The sequence below is a fragment of the Castor canadensis genome, chromosome 8 (assembly GCF_047511655.1).
Source record: "Castor canadensis chromosome 8, mCasCan1.hap1v2, whole genome shotgun sequence".
NCBI lineage: Eukaryota > Metazoa > Chordata > Mammalia > Rodentia > Castoridae > Castor > Castor canadensis.
This window is the reverse complement of record NC_133393.1, coordinates 141,656,565-141,672,782: the sequence shown is the minus strand read 5'-3', so window position 1 is coordinate 141,672,782 and position 16,218 is coordinate 141,656,565. Positions and strand designations below refer to the sequence as shown.

The 16,218-nt window shown below is 41.1% G+C and overlaps 1 long non-coding RNA gene across 1 annotated transcript in view; it reads right to left on the bottom strand.

Moving 5' to 3' along the window:
- Positions 1-387: 387 nt before the first annotated feature.
- Positions 388-16,218, bottom strand: part of LOC141425574 (uncharacterized) — a 40,536-nt gene continuing 24,705 nt past the window's right edge. The window contains exons 2-5 of the long non-coding RNA XR_012450550.1: positions 13,366-13,502; positions 8,503-8,655; positions 1,020-1,106; positions 388-470 (exon numbers count right to left, since the gene is read on the bottom strand). This is a non-coding gene — a long non-coding RNA (uncharacterized lncRNA). The remainder of the gene's footprint in view (positions 471-1,019; positions 1,107-8,502; positions 8,656-13,365; positions 13,503-16,218) is intronic.

Below are 16,218 nucleotides of genomic sequence, written 5' to 3'. Positions count from 1 at the left end.
CAACACACACACACACACACACACACACACACATACATTTTTCTCTTACCAACATCCTCTTACGTAGGTCTTCTTCCTAGGACTCTCCCCAACTCTAGGCCTCTCTAATAGGTGACTGAGACCACTCTGACTGTCTGCTATCGTTTGATCCACTTACTTATATTAGCAGGGAAATTTGAGCTCTGCCTTTTTGCCCTTTGAAAATCAACTCAACCCCAACCGATGCCAGGCAGAAATAAGTGAGGTATGGTCCCGCCCTCCAGGAGGACATAACACTGTGTGCTTGCTATGATGGTTGAGGGACTTAGGGACCCTCTGTATGGAAAATTTTATTATCCTCATCTTATAGACCAGGAAACTGAGGCTCAGAGACACAAAATGACTTACAGAAAACACATGGTGGAGTCAGATTTTGAACCCTGGTTCAAAGGCTCCAAAGCCCATACAGCTCCATGCTGAACATTTGCCACCTAGAAGAAAGCAGGGTGTTAATCATAAACCATAGGATCTTCTGAGGAGTAAGGTCCATGAAGAAAAACTGATAATTTCTTCCAGCTCTTGATCACAGACATCCCCAACTCTTATGTCTAGAAAGTACCTTAGAGAACATCTACATCAACAGGTGACAACCTTAGAGTTCAAAATGTGAGTCCCAGAGAGGAAACACCCCCACCAACCAATGGGCCCACAGCTTTCTATGGCACAGATGCCAACAAACCCAAGGCTCTGATACTTATACTGCAGCACCCACCAGTAGATCAGTCTTTGAGTTGTGGAATTAGTCAGTCTTGGGTTCAAATTTCAGCCATGCTATATTTATGCCATGTGACATCACACAGTTCTTTAGCCTCCCTCCAGCTGACTTTTCCTTATGCACACTTGGACAGTCATTGTACCTGGTACAAGATGCAAAGGAGGCAATGCACAAAAGTGACCAGAATGGTCACATGGTAACTCTGGCCCACAGTCACTCTGGTCATTTCACTACTGTTATTATCATTCAAACACAAGTCACTCACCTCTCTATCTGCTCCTGCTGAACAAGGGGGACGGGTACAGTGATTCATTGGAATCAGTGTCAAACTCGAGCATTTCCCCATCTCCAGCTGACAAAGATGGATAGAGCATAGAGATCATATCATATCTCACAGAAAGAATTCTAAACAAAGAGACATGGTACATAGAGCACTGGAATTTCCCACCTTCTCCCCTCCTCTTTTTATCTACCAAGGCATCCTTCAGCATGAACCATTACACATCACCCAGAAGAATAAGAATCAGGTTCTAGTCTTTTCTCCTAGGTAAGAAAAATCCTCATTCCACAAGTGTCAGTACCTCCAGCCCTTAGTGTGTGGAAGGTAACTAAGTACTTGAATCCCAGAGACCAGGGGGGTGAGAAAGTTCCCCTTACTCCCCACACACACCTCCTTTCCCTTCTCACAAGGTCTCACCCTCCCAGCCTAGCCCTGCTCTGAGCCTTCTCCAGCAAGCAGTCATTAGAAGGGGACTCTGCAGGAGGAGACATTGTTCAAGGCAACCAGAATCTCACAGCAGCAGAGATGGGTGGTTGTGTGTCTCCTACAGGAGCTTGAGGCAAATTGTAATCACCAGTGACCTCTTACAGACTTCAGAATGCTTGCTACACCTATGTGAGCTGGCCAGGAGATTCTGCTTCTTAAAACAGATTTATAGTAAGTCCCATTTTGTCTGTATCTGAAAAATCTGCTGTCTTTCCAGAGCAGAGAACCAGGAATGTGAGGTGGTGAGATAAGCACAGGTGTTGAAGAAGAAAGCTTTGGGCTCCAACTGGCTCCCCAGCCACTGGGAAGGTGGGCCTTTAGGTAACCTGCAGGACTTCCAATCTACATAGTGATCAGTAGACTTTTCTCCTACGGAAGCAGAGTTGTGTAACTGACCAAATGTCCCTTTTCAAAATGGCTGCTAGAAAGTCCAGTACCTAATTTGTGGCTCCAGAAATATGAGGAGGTCACTATACTGGCCTTTTTGCCTGTTTGCTGCAAAACAATGCTGACAGAATTGTATTTAGAATTATCAAACAATGTTTGTGAACTTTCCAATGTTCTCATGGAGTAGATGCTAAACAAACAGTAGCTGTAGATATTATTCCCGTGGCCCTTTACATGTCATCTTCTGTGTTCAGTGGAATCACAGTGATGTGTCAAAGGCCAGGTTGAACATGAAGAAACCGAGATGTTAGAAAAGAAGCTGATCCTGAAGCATATTGTTCCAAAGTGGGAGCTTTTCAATAATTTTTCAATTGATGGACATGATTGTGGTTAAAGACACAGCTAGTAACAACAAATAACAATTGTCGTGGACACTGTTGTTTTTAAGTGATATGCTATGAAAGCAACACCATGAAATTCAAAGCAAAAGGAAATAAAGATTGAAGTTGTTACCCCACTAAGTAATGATACAGATGCCCTACCCCACTACTATGCAACCACATTCATTCCCAAACTTACCACCAGTATCACCTCTACATCCACCATGACCACCACTACTGCCACTACCAACACTAACACCTCCACCCCTATTGCCACCATCACTACCACTGCAATCAGTAGTACCACACCATGACTACCACCACCACCACCATCACCTCCACTATCAATTTCACCACCATCACCACCTCCATCAACACACCATCACCACCACCACTGCCACCACCATCACCATCGCCACCATTACTGCCACCACTGACACTGCTACCACCACCATCTTTACCACCACCACTACCATCATCTCCAACATCATGACCATTGTCATTGCCACCACCATCACCATTACCACCATCACCACTACCACCACCACCACCATCTCAACCACCACCATTGCCACCACCATCACCACACCATCATCACTACCTGCACTGTCACCTCTACTACTGCTATCACTACCATTATCACCACCATCACTGCCATCATCCTCACCACTGTCACCACCACTCTGGTCCCAACCCCAATTATGCTCATGCTGTTAAAGTCCAGCTATGCCTTATCACATAAATAAAACAAAAAGAGGGTTTTTGGAGAGCAAAGGAAGAGCCAGGAACTCTTCAGATAAACACCAGCATAGGTAATATAATGCCTTTCAAATGCTCCAGCTACCATCTAAAGGCACAGGAAAGAAGAGAAAAAGAGAGAGAGAGAGAGAGCGTGCCAAAGGGAGGTAACATTTTTATTATTTGTCACCTGGCCAGGTGAGAGAAAGGGATCTGTACCCACAGAAGTGGAAGGATTTGTTAAAATGAGAGATGGAGCTGCTTCCAGATCCTCCAGTACGACTCGGACTCTGTGAGTGCTGGAAGATGGGACTTGAAACTTAAAGAGCCCTTTGTGCAATATTCTGATTCTCTGAGTGTATTTGGCTGACTAACAGTGAGAGAATTTAATAACACACTCTGCCAGATCTATACAGTTGTAGAACTGGAGTTATATTTGGGGGTCTATCTAGGGAGACAGAGTTCTTTTGATCGTGTAAGTGAAGCATTTTCCAGAAAGGCAGACTTTTCACACTGCCAAGATGGGCTTCTGTTGCCTGGGATTCAGTCCCATTACCAAAAAGTCCCTTTTTGTATCCTAGTTTCTAAAGGCAGTGAGAAGAAAAATCCCAGCCTCATACTGATAGGCCCTCAGCCAGCTATAGCTCTCAGGTTCACAAGATGCCACACCAGAAGAGCACAAAGCATTTTCATTTTAGGGCAAACAGTTTCACAACAAACCCTGTGACCGCCAATGAGCAGCTTAATCTCACTCAGATTCCTGGCATCGATTAAAGAGGGAAATTAGCCTAATCATTGAGAATGCTATGGCATTTGGTAAATTTCATGGATTAAGTGCATTCTCCACTTACAATATTTTCACCTTACCGTGGATTTATCAGGACCTAACTTAAGTTGAGCAGCAATTGTACTCCTGGCACAGGGAAGAGCAAGTGGAAACGTGGGATAGAGGGAACTCAAAGAGCAGCAGGTGCCAGCATGGCAGAAACGAGTGACTGGAGAAGGTGCACAAGGTGATGCCAAGGGTCCCATCAGGCACTAGTCCTCAGATGAGCTGTAGATCATGGTAAGAGCTTTGGATTTTATCTTAAGAGTGACTTCACATCTAAATAGGATACTATTAAAGAACTCACTGAGTGTGATGGTGATGTAATCCCAGTACTCAGGAGGATGAGGAAGGATGATTGTGAGTTCAAGGCCAGCATGGATTATGTAAGGAGTTTGAGGCATGTCTGGGATACATAGAAAGACCCTGACTGGAGGGGGAAGAAAGAAGAGAGAAGGAGAGAGAGAAGGAAAGAAGGGAGGAAAAAAGGAAGGAAGGAAGGAGGGAGGGAGGAAGGTAGGAAAGGATGGAGGGAGGGAGGGAAGGAAGGAAGGAAAGAAGTGAGAGAGGGAAAGAAGGGGAAGAAGGAAGGAAAGAAGGTCATTCTGACACTTTTTAAAACTAAGGAAGACTTTATTAAATATTATTTCAATATGGGGAAACAGATTGAACTCAACTCCAACTAGAACAGGGACAAGTAGGGACTTAGAGCCAATGGGCAGAGTAAGGGCCTCAGTGGGTAGAAAATTACTCATGGTAAAGAAACTCTTGCTAAATTAGCCTAACAGGATTTTTGCTAAAAGCAAACTAAGGACTTAGATATCAAAGGTGGAGGGTAAAGAATTTGACCATATATCAAGGGTGAATGCTTACTAAACTGACTTAGTAGGATTCTTTACTAAAGCTGGGATCAGTAGGTCAAGGGTAAGTCAAAAAGCTAAGGTTAAGGCCTCGAGGAGCAGAAAGCTCAAGGTAGCCTGGCTCAGATAAGGTCATGAAGGGAGTCTATCAATCTCTTAGGATGCTGGCTAGAGAGTCAATCACAATGAGCAGGAGAGGAAGGGAGTGGAGAGCCAGGGAGGATGCTGCTGCATGTTAGGAGTCCCCAGCAGGAGAGGCCTATGGTGCAATGGAGCCAGTGCAAGGCTTTTGGACAAGTGTGTGCTACATTGGGCAAAGGGACCTTCCAGCCTGAAAGAATGGAGAGCACAAGAACAGGAGGTACAAGAGAGCCAGGCCAGGCTGAGGCAACCTCTGTGGCCTTGGGGGAGCCCCAGGAGTTGAATGACCTAGTAACCCAGGGGAATCGCAACAGGCACTTTCAGCCACGCAACTCTCTATTCTATGATTCTGCTGGCTTCACACAGGATGGCAGAACTCAGCTTGGGACTTCTTGCATGTCTTCAAAAGCCTTTGATTCCATTTAGTTTCTCAAAGGAAGGGCTGCTTGTTCTCTGGGAGGTCTTGCTCCTGGCACCAAGTCCTATCCAGGAGACAGTGGGTCTCCCTTCTCCGTGGACTTCCAGACTCTCCAGCTTAGCCTTCTCAAGCAAGAGATGGCTCATCTGCTCAAGCTACTATAACAAAACATCACAGACCAGGTGACCTTCAAACAACAGTAACTTATTTCTCACAGTTCTGAAAGCTGGAAGCCCAAGGTCAAGACGCCAGCACATTCAGTCTGGTTCATAGATACTCAGCATCTTCCCGCATTCTCACATAACAGACAGGATGCGGCAGCTATCAGGGGCTGCTTTTATAAGGACATGACTCCCATGCATGGGGGCTCTACCCTCGTGGCTGAATCATTCCCAAAGGTCCCACCTCCAAATAACATTGGATTTGGGGTTAGGATTACAACATGAATTTGAGGTTGGCACACAAACAATCATTCAGTCTATAGCAGGAGGGCAGGCATCATGGGGATGGTTGATGCGGAGTATCACATGGAGAATGACTGCTGAGAGTTTCTTTCATCAGGCAAAGACAGACTCTACCAAACTGTCGAAGGTCGAGTCCAAGCTCAGCTATTTACTAGATGTATGACTTTAGGCAAGTGTTCAGACTTCTCTGTGCCTCAGTTTTCTCATATATAAATACCCCATAGGATTGTTGTAAAGATTTAATGAGTTCATATTAACTAAGGGCTCAGACTCATGACTGCTACTCATCTCTAAATTATTCACTTCTCTCTCTCTCTCTCTCTCTCTCTCTCTCTCTCTCTCTCTCTCTCTCTCTCTCTCTCTCTCTCTCCTTTTCTCAAAATATGTTTATTGCTGTGCATGGTGGTACATGCCTGTAATCACATCACTTGGGAGGCTGAGGCAGGAAGATCAAAAGTTTGAGGCCAGCCTGGGCTACATAACAAGATCCTATCTCAATTCACAAACAAAGCATGTTTGTTGAGTTCCTACTGCATGCAGGCACTCTGTTGGGGGGGCTATAGACTAGGAGTGACCAGATCCAGTCTCTGTCCTCAGAGGTCTTCAGATCAAGAAAGAGGGCACATCCAGTGGGCTAAGAGCAGAGCTGGGGAGCCCAGGGCTTCTGGGAGTCAGAGGAAGAACCTGCTTACAAGCTGAGCTTCCAGAAGGCATCGTCTACCTGAAATACAAACCTTACCTTGTCACGCTGCCACTTTATATTCCTCAGTGGCTCTCAGTCACCTTCATGATTTACACAAACTCCATAAACTGGCTTGTGCAGTCCTCTGTGAAGGGATCTGCCCCCTCCTGGAACTCACTAGCTGCAGAATGCCCTCTTCGGCCCTGCTCTCCCACCTCCCAGTCCCCGGGGGGGTCTCATTTGCAGGTTTTTGCACAAAATCCCTGGCTCTCTCTCCTCTGTCACTCAGAGCACATCTTCCCCCCACCTTGTAGGTTCAATGGGTGCCCTGAGTCCCATAATCTTCCCTCATTGTGACCTTTTTCTATTTTATAATTTCCAATTACTTATTTAATTTCCCCCACTAATCTTCAGTCACTACCACAGAGACCAGATCTGCCTGGTTCATTCTTGTCATCAAGCACTGTGGCCTGCCCCGGACCAAGAACTCTTTACCCACTTGCTGAAATGAACTGCTCAATGAGAGCACTTTTTCACACAAGTCTGTGTTTAATGCATTCTCTAACCTACTCCTTAAATAAGCGAGTTGCTATTCTCTTTCTTAAAGATTTAAAATATAATATAGCCCAAAATAAAGTTTGACACTGGTGGCTTCCTACATAGAAGAACCATATTTCTAGAGAAATGCAGATTGTCTCTTATGTCACCAAGAGCTCGTGAGATCTCCACAAGACCCTCTGAGACATTACTTGCCATTTTTACAGCTAGAAAACAGAACTTGCAAGGAGTCAAGTAACTTTCCAAGTGTCTGTTAGTAAATGGTAAAGCCAGATGCCAACCTTGACTCACACCTTTGGCCTCCCATTTACCTACTTCTGTCTTAAAGAGCAAGTGGCCCACAAGTTACCTGGGGAAGGAAAGCCACTGTGAGAAAAATACTTCAATGGCCTTTTTTTTTTTTTGAGACTATTTCCCTCAATAGTTTCTTTTTAAAAGGGCAGAAAAACACATAGCAATTGAAGAGAGACTGGGGCTCTAGAAGTCAAATTTCTGCCATTCCTGCTTTGGGGTTTGTGAAATCCCTGGCGGCTCGTACCAGATTCCCAGCATTCCAGCAAATGTGTAATGAAAACAGCCTGGGCTCTCCATGTGGGGCTGGGAGGGTGCAGGACTCTCTCAAAAGTCAAGAGTCGTGTTATTCCTCAGCAACTCACAGAAAGTCAAATCAGGCCGCCTCCGGAAAAAGTGAGGGGCCACCATGGAGGGCGCCCTTCCTTTGGGCCAGATTCTCATCCTGCGAAACTCCATGTGAGATGCCCTTGAGAATCGTTCATTGTTTGGAATTTAAACACTCATACTTTTCCTAGACACAGAGAAAGTATTTTCTAGGTATGCCAAGAATTAACCAGCAAGGGCATCCATTTAATTGTATGTGAAACAGAAGCTAATGTTGTTAGCATGCTGACCACATTTGCCCATAGCATAAGGCAAGGAAGGGCAGTTGGGAGAAATTATAAAAATCTGTGAGAATAGAATTGACTTTGAGCAGACCTACCTGGGATCAAAAGTGCTAAAGTGGTCATTGTTAGCTGTGTTCATCTCTTGGTTAGTAGGCAAGAAACCTAACTTTCTGTCTACATTCACTGTGGTTGGGACATCTTTGAACTCCCAAATCAGTAAGAATCCCAAAGGGAAGCTAGCAGTGTTTTTGATTATTATCTTTAAAGTCTAAAATTCCTTAGGTGAAATTCAGTATGAAACTCATCCACGCAAGGGGTTAGGTGAGTGGCTGTATCAACATCTGGGCCTTATTAAGGCAAAGCTATTTTCACTAAGCAGTGAACTGGAGAAACCAAATTCCTTGATAAAGCTTGAAATTTCCAGGAACTGCTTGTAAAAGGCATTTCTTCTGTCTGGTTCTTTTGCATAACACACAACACCATGAGTTTCTGCCAGCCAAGTCCTGGGAATAAAAGGCATTATCTGTTTGTGAATTGTCTCTAAAATAAAGCCTTAACGCTCTGGTTCGCTGTTTGGTTTCGACCCTTGTAGAACACTGTGCAACTTACAACACCTTTCCACATACCTCTTGCCTTTGATCTCCATAGCATGGAGTAGGGGTAGACGACATGTCTGTCCTCATGTAACAGTCAGAGAAACTGAGGCTGACAGCCATCCTCTAAGTTAGGCAAAGATGGTGCCTTCTCACCTTCAATGAGCAGAAAAATCAGCTGGAGATCTAGCAGACAGAAAGATTATGGGGTGGAGATCAAATTCTGCATTCCTTACAGTTCCCGGTGATGCTGATGCTCAAGGGTTTATGAGCCACACTTCAAGTAACAAGATGAAAGGCAGATTTAGGACTTAAAATGGAGTCTTGGACTCTCAAGTCACGCTGTCAGGGTTAAGTCCTAAATTCTATAAAGGCTGACTCTCAGAGATCAAATCCCACATCTGCCACCTGTTAGCTTTGTGAAGTTGCCTTAATTTCATCACACATTCTTTTATCATCTGCAAAATGGGGACAAGTGGTAGCAGCACTCCTAGGATTGTTTCTGAGACCTAAAGGCAATAATGCAGTAAAACACACTGCATGGTAACTTTAAAGCAAATGTTCCATGTGTGTCAAAGAACAAGTGTCACATAGTACATATTCTGTAATTGCAGTGCAATGACGTTAGACATCAACAAGAGGAAAAATTTAAAGATGCTGTATTTTGAAAATAAACATAAATTACTCATGGAAAAAATAGAATCTAAAATGGAAATTTAAAGACACATCAAACTCCATCCCAATAATACTACATGTCAAAACTTATAGAGCAGTGAAGACAATCCTTCAAGGAAAATTGTATTAAAAAAGAAAAAAGATTTCAAATTAATGAGGTAAAAAAGTGATAAAGAGTAGACAAATACCAACATAGCATATAACAAAAACGCATGAAAAAAGGTCCACAAGTTGAAAGCATGTTCTGTGAGAAGACTAAAGATACAAACCAGCAGTAAGGCAAATTTTTTAAAGGATAGGACATATTAATTATGCAGTTAAATGATATTAGGAATAAAGGGGGATTTAACATGACCCAAGAGCCTGGAAATGATAAGTGAATATTTTAAAATATTTAAATAATTTAATAAATTTTAAAAATAGATTCAAATATATAAATTCCTAGGTACAAGGTATGTACCTAGGTACAAAACTGACTCAAGGAGAAACAGAAATCCTATACAATCTTATAGCCATTAAGGAAATTTTCCCAGCAATATGATCCTTCTAAAAAGAAACACCAGGCACAAATTATTTCATAGATACATTTTATAAATTTTCAAGGAACTGAGCATTCAGATATTCAACTTCAAACATCCTCTTCAGGAAATAAAAAGACATCCCACAACTCATTCCATAAGGCTAATATGCCACTTACACAAAAAGCAGACAAAAAGTTCAAAAGAGAAAAACTATACACCAATCTTATTCATGAACATAATGTGAAATTTCCAAATCAAATAGTAGCAAACTGACTCCAATAATGTATTTTTTCAATATTTTTAAGTTATACTTTGTGAACAGGCTCATCTATTCAAGACATGCAAAGGCAATTTAGCATTGGAAATTTTGTAACTATAATTGAACACATTAATAAAAAGGAAAACCCACATTGTAATTTCAAGTGCTGCAGAAACAAAAGCTAAAGCATGAATACCTTTCTAAAGGGGGAGATCCAAGGAACAGGAGTAGGAGTGAAGGGCAAGAAGAAAAGAGTCAGAAAGGGGAACCCAACGCAAAGATGAGTCATCAAGCTGACTTTGCCACATGAGATACATCTCGGTACGGTCTGTACATACTCAGTGAAGAAGTGCTGGTGAAGGCCAAGTGGTGTCTAGACTGTCTCTCACTATGACATCAACAGAGAAGGGAAGATTCATGCAGAAAAACTGGAAAGCTAGTTGTTTTTCGGGTGTACCTGCGAGAATCTGGTCAGTGCTCAGACAGAATTGTTTACTGCAGTAGTAGCAGAGGCTGGAATAAGAAAAAATTAAGTTGTCTGTCATCCCAGCTACTTGAGAAGCAGAGGTAGGAAGATCTCAGTCTGAGGCCAACCCTTGGAAAAATGTGAGACCCTGTCTGAAATAAACTAAAGCCAAAAGGACTGGGATCAGGATTCAAGTTGTAGAGCACTTGTTTTGCATGAGGTCCTGAGTTCAAACTCCAGCACTGCCAAAAAAAAAGGTTAAGGCTGAGCAACTCAGAATGGTTCACAAGCATCCAAAGGTCCATGTATTCTCCTTAGTACAAACAGACAAAGCCTTGGATAAAATTCAACACATATTCTTAATGAAACAACAGAAAAAGCAAGCCAGGATAACAACATAATCAAGATTCGTGACCTCGTACAGAATCCCTATTAGGCCTACCAAGAGCATCATTCTTAACGTAAAATAATAGCACCATTCCCATTAAAATCAGGAAAAAGACAAAAATATGACTATGTCTTCCACACTCAACTGGAGGGCAGAGGGTACTCCTCAGGAAAAATAAATAAAAGGCACATGTGTTAAAAAGAAAGAAACAAATCTCTATTAGCTGATTTTATGACTGTCTGTGTAGAAGATGCACTTTCATCTACAGAGAAATTGGTATAACTAATGAGGGAGACCTGCAAGGTTACGAGACCTTATGTCTCTTTCCAAGTCTTTGAGTGGCCATACATTAGCAAAAAAAAAAAAAAAAGTTAGAAAATATAAATTTAAAGATATGGTTTACTTTTACAGATGAAAAAATATCATGCTTGGGATAGTCTTAAAAACAATCCTGAGTTGGGGTAGCATGTCGTGCATGAAATAAGGTTAATTATGTATTCATGACCTCTGAAATCATATATATGGTGGGTGCTTTCAATTTATTTTACTATTATTTCTAGTTTTGATTATGTTTGGGCAGATGAAGTGGCTCAAATGGTAGAGCATCTGCCTAGCAAGTGTGTAGGCCCTGAGTTCAAACCCAAGCACCACCAAAAAAAAAAAAACATACATATTGATTATGTTCTAATTTTATGATGAAGTTTTTAAAAATAAAAAATATACATATTTACATACACACATTTATATATAATATGTGCACTTGTAAATACAATTCTGTATATATACATAAGAATATATATACGCCATATACAATAGCAAGAAAATCCTAATGTAGAAATGATAACTAACAACTTACTGTGGGAAAATATTTTTAATTTTATTAAAATAAGCCCTAAATACAGGGAAGAGATAAGCATATTTATGGGATAAAAGACAACATTTTTAAATGCCAATTTGCTTCAAGTGATCTATAGATTATACTTAATTCCAACCAAAATTATTCAAAGCATTTATAATTTTTTTGATATGCTAATTCAAAAATTTACACAGAAGATCAGTGGACCAAGAATAGACTAGCAGAGTTAAATAGGAAGCATTTCCTATCTAATTTCAGTATTTAGATACCTGATAGCAATAGTTATATAGCTAGTGATGAAAATATTGACACAATAATAGACAAATTGAACAATGGAACAGCACAGAAAGCTCAGAAACAGACCCAAATTTACATGGGAGAGAGTAGCTTTGTTTATTAGTAGGAAAAGAATAAACTGCTCAATAAATTGTGCCAAGATAATCAGTTGTCTACCTAGAAAAAAAATTGTACTTGTACCTTACTTCGTCCAGAAGAAATAATTCTGGAAGACCAAATTTTAACAAGAAAATATAGATTATCTTTATTATCAAAAGCAGGAAAGGACTTCTCAAATTAGATACAAATCATAAAGATAGGTTCAACATAATTAAAATAAGAATTTCAGTATCAAAAGTTCAGTGAATAAAACTTCATTGTTAAAAAAAGTTAGTGTCAAAAGAAACCTCAAAGAAAATAAAATGACAATGAACAATTCAGCAGAAAATAATTGCAACTAACAAGGAAAGTTGGAGGTGGGAATCACAGTAGAAATATGTGTAAAAGCTCTAAACAAGCATTTCATTGAGAAGGGAATTACCATGGCCAATAAACATGGGAAAAATACTTAAGCACATTAGTAATCAGAGAAATGTAAATTAATGGCTATGAATAACATAGCTGGTATTGAAGAGGTGAAGATGATTCAAAGATGATGGAATATTATTCATTTCAACAAACCAAAAGTCCAAGCTTCCCTCTCTGCTAACATCTTTGCAATTACTGGTCATGCAGAAGTCAAACCAATCACAGAAATGCTCCCTGGAATATTAAGTCAGCTTGAGGCTGATAGCTTAACAAGCCTAAAAAGTTAGCGGGACAGTTCCGCTAACTGTTTTTGTTGGACAGCAAAGCACCAAAACCAGAAGACATTGATGAAAAAAGATGATGATGTTCCAGATCTTGTAGAAAATTTTGATAAAGCAACAAAGAATGAAGCTAAGTAAAATAATTTCTGATTTTTGGAAGCTGGCACGGACTAGGTTTAACAAATCAGCTATGTGGTTAAAAAGTCTTACAGACACTGAGAACATCACCTGTTACTAATATAATTATATAAATATTTTATATATTAAAAAAAAAAGAAATGTAAATTAAACTATGAGTTTTGGTCTTCTCACCCAGAAGACCAAAACTCTTCTCCTTTGTTTTTTGTTGTTGTTGTTTTGGTGGTACTGGGGTTTTAATTCTGGGCTTGCACTTGTTAGGCAGGTGCTCTACCACTTGAGCCACTCTGCAGTCTCCCACCACCACCCCAACCAAAAAAAAATTCTTGTTTTAGAGGAAAAATTTCACAAATGGGCAAGGAAGTACATACCAGTATGTTCACAACAGAAAAAGAATGTTTTTAGGAAACAATCCAAATACAACTGTATTAGTCAGGGTTCTCCAGAGAAACAGAACCAAGGGGATGTGTATATAAATAGAAAGATTTATTTTAAGGAATTGACTTACATGATTTGGAAGCTGGCAAGTCCAAAGTCTGCAGGATGGACCAGTAGGCTGGAAAATAAGGAAGTGTCCATGCTGAAGTTCAAGTTCAAGTTCAAAAGCCACGTGCTGGTAGAATTCCCTGTCGCTCTATCTGGGTCCTAAAGTGATTAGATGTTTCACTCAAGTTCCACCAATTTAAACATCGATGGTCATGCAAAAACACTCTCACAGAACACATCCAGAATAATATTTTACCACATATCTGGACATCATGGGCCAGCAAAGTTGACTGTCATAAACCTTTCTCATTTTACTAATTGACTTCTTCATTCTACCCAATTGCTGGTGATTATTCATTAACAGGAAAATAATTCATTGAAATGTAGAATAGTGTCACTCATTGGAATAGTACACGGCAGTGGGAAGGAACTAAAAAATAAACTATAGCATCCTATGTCATCTTGCATTGAGGCAGGCCAGGAGATCAGGAATCTTAAAACATATATGACTTAACATTGTATTTCAAATTAAACATTCTCTCTCTCTCTCTCTCTCTCTCTCTCTCTCTCTGAGCCTTCTTTTCAATTGCAAATATGTGCAGATTATTGACACCCTAACCACAGAACAGCCCAATCTTAGCCCAGGGAACACCCAAACACCTCCCCACCAGCTGATCATTGATGATCAAGAAGTGCCCAGGATTTACCCATCCCACAGGCTAGCAAGCTCTTTTTACAAAACACTTTTGTAATGGAGAGTTCTCTCTCTCTGCTTCCACTTCATACCTGACCCATCCATCATGGCCTTTTGAAACTCCTGTCCCTAACTTTTAATAAACTTTCATTATCACTCTCACAATGTCTACATACCTCCTGGATGCATCCACACGGCATGTAAGAAGCTAGATTTTCTGTTTATTGGTGACTACACATATTTGGCAAGCCAACCAATAGTTCTTTGGAGGTGACACCTAAGACCCCATATTTCAAAATGCCACCTATGCTATCTGTTCTTTTCCCATCTTATGGATACCCTGGAGAAATAACTTTATTATTCCTCTGCCACTGTAGGAGAGCCAAGCACTGCCTATAGCTTGGGGTCATGCAACACTCAAACCAGGGTGACAATTCCCATATCTCAGGGTTCCTTCCAGGAAAAATGCCTCACACCACACAGGAGTCTGGGCTCACTCCAAGGCAAGGCCTGCAGGCCACACAGCTTATGTCTGGGAAACACAGCCAAACCAGGATGTATGAAGGCTGCACCTGCAGCCTAGTGACTTTCCTTCCCTCGTGCTGTAAAAAAGAGAGGCATGCCACCAGAACCTGCCAGGGTCATGGAAACTGCTCACACCTTAAGTGCTCCAAGTTCCTGGGATCCTCTGCTTTAGGCAGGGGAACCAAAAGACTAGTATAACTGCCTTGCTCGCTCATGCTCTCTCTCCCTCTCTCTTTCTATCTCTCTCTCTTCCTCCCTCCATACCTCAGGGGCAAGGAAAGCTGTTCCAGGACTGAGCAACGGCCATGGGTGCCCACAGCCTAGTGCTCAGCAGTCCCCCTCTCTTATCTGTTTTCTCCACAATTCCCCCACCCTTCTAGCTGCCAGACACCTCTCCCAGTCATAAGGCTAGTAGTCCCACTTTAGTTTGCTCTTGGCATTCCTTAGCACCCTGGACGCTGAATCGAGCACTTTATCCAAAAACCCTTCAGGAAGGTGCAGAGACCATGACCCCTGCAGGAAAGTCAAACAGAAGAAAATAAGGAACCCTATCTGTTGAATTGAGGTCAAACCAGGGATTTCATTGATCCAAGGGGGATGCCCTGCAGACCTTTGAAAATATTAACCCCTTCCAGGAAAACCTCCTCTTCCCTTCATTCCTCTCATCTCAATAGGAAATGCTATAGCATGATTGCTAGAGAGAAGAAAGACGACCTGAGGCAACCTAATGTCCAAAAACAGCCGATACGGATAGGAACATCTGTTTCTCAGGGGGAGATGCCTTTTATTCCTATAACAGTTTGCTATTTGGGGTCTGTATACTGCATGTAACATGGATTTATGTTACATTTGAAAACCCTTTCAGAGACACTATGTGGTTGCAGGAAATTCTCCCCCCATGATGGAGCCACCACACCTTCTTCAAGTGCCTCCTACCCATGGTAGCCACCTTTGTAATTACGTAGGGATGGCAGTCACATGGCCAGTGTCATCTTGTCATCTCCTGGGAAAATTGTAATTGACCTAATATTTTAATTTATTCTAGCTTTTATATGTGTTGTTTTTAATGCACTAGTCTATCAAGGATTGGACAAAGACTAGGGTGTTTGTGTGGGAAATCTGTTGTAAAGAATGAAAAAATGCCAAGTCAATTTTGCCTCAAAATCTAGCTGACTGATCTACTACTAAGAATAATGGCAAAAGGATGATTTGTTTAACAGTATACTCTGAATTAATGTAATCGTTTGTGTGTCATTATGTGTATTTTGTATATATCTATCAGTCTGTCTCCTACCAATGTACTTGTGGTCACCAAATTAAGTTTTACATTTTTGTGCTCATTTATTCATGAATAAATTGATATTTTTTGCATGTCTAAGTTAAAACATCTCTGTCTGCATGTAGACATCTTTGGAATGGATCTGAAATTGCTTTTATAAAGCTAATAAATAAAAGTTGTTGTCTCAAAAGTTGCCTAAAGTTCTTATCCTAACCAAATCTAACTAAAAATTTATGGACATTGATCTTAATCTGTTTCATTCTGTCATGAGTATAATTTGCATTCAACTCTGTTTTATAATTAGTCTTATTAACTAATGTGTTTTCAAAGATTGCTATTGTATAGAATTGCTTTTCTTCTTGGGTCTTCTTTTAAGG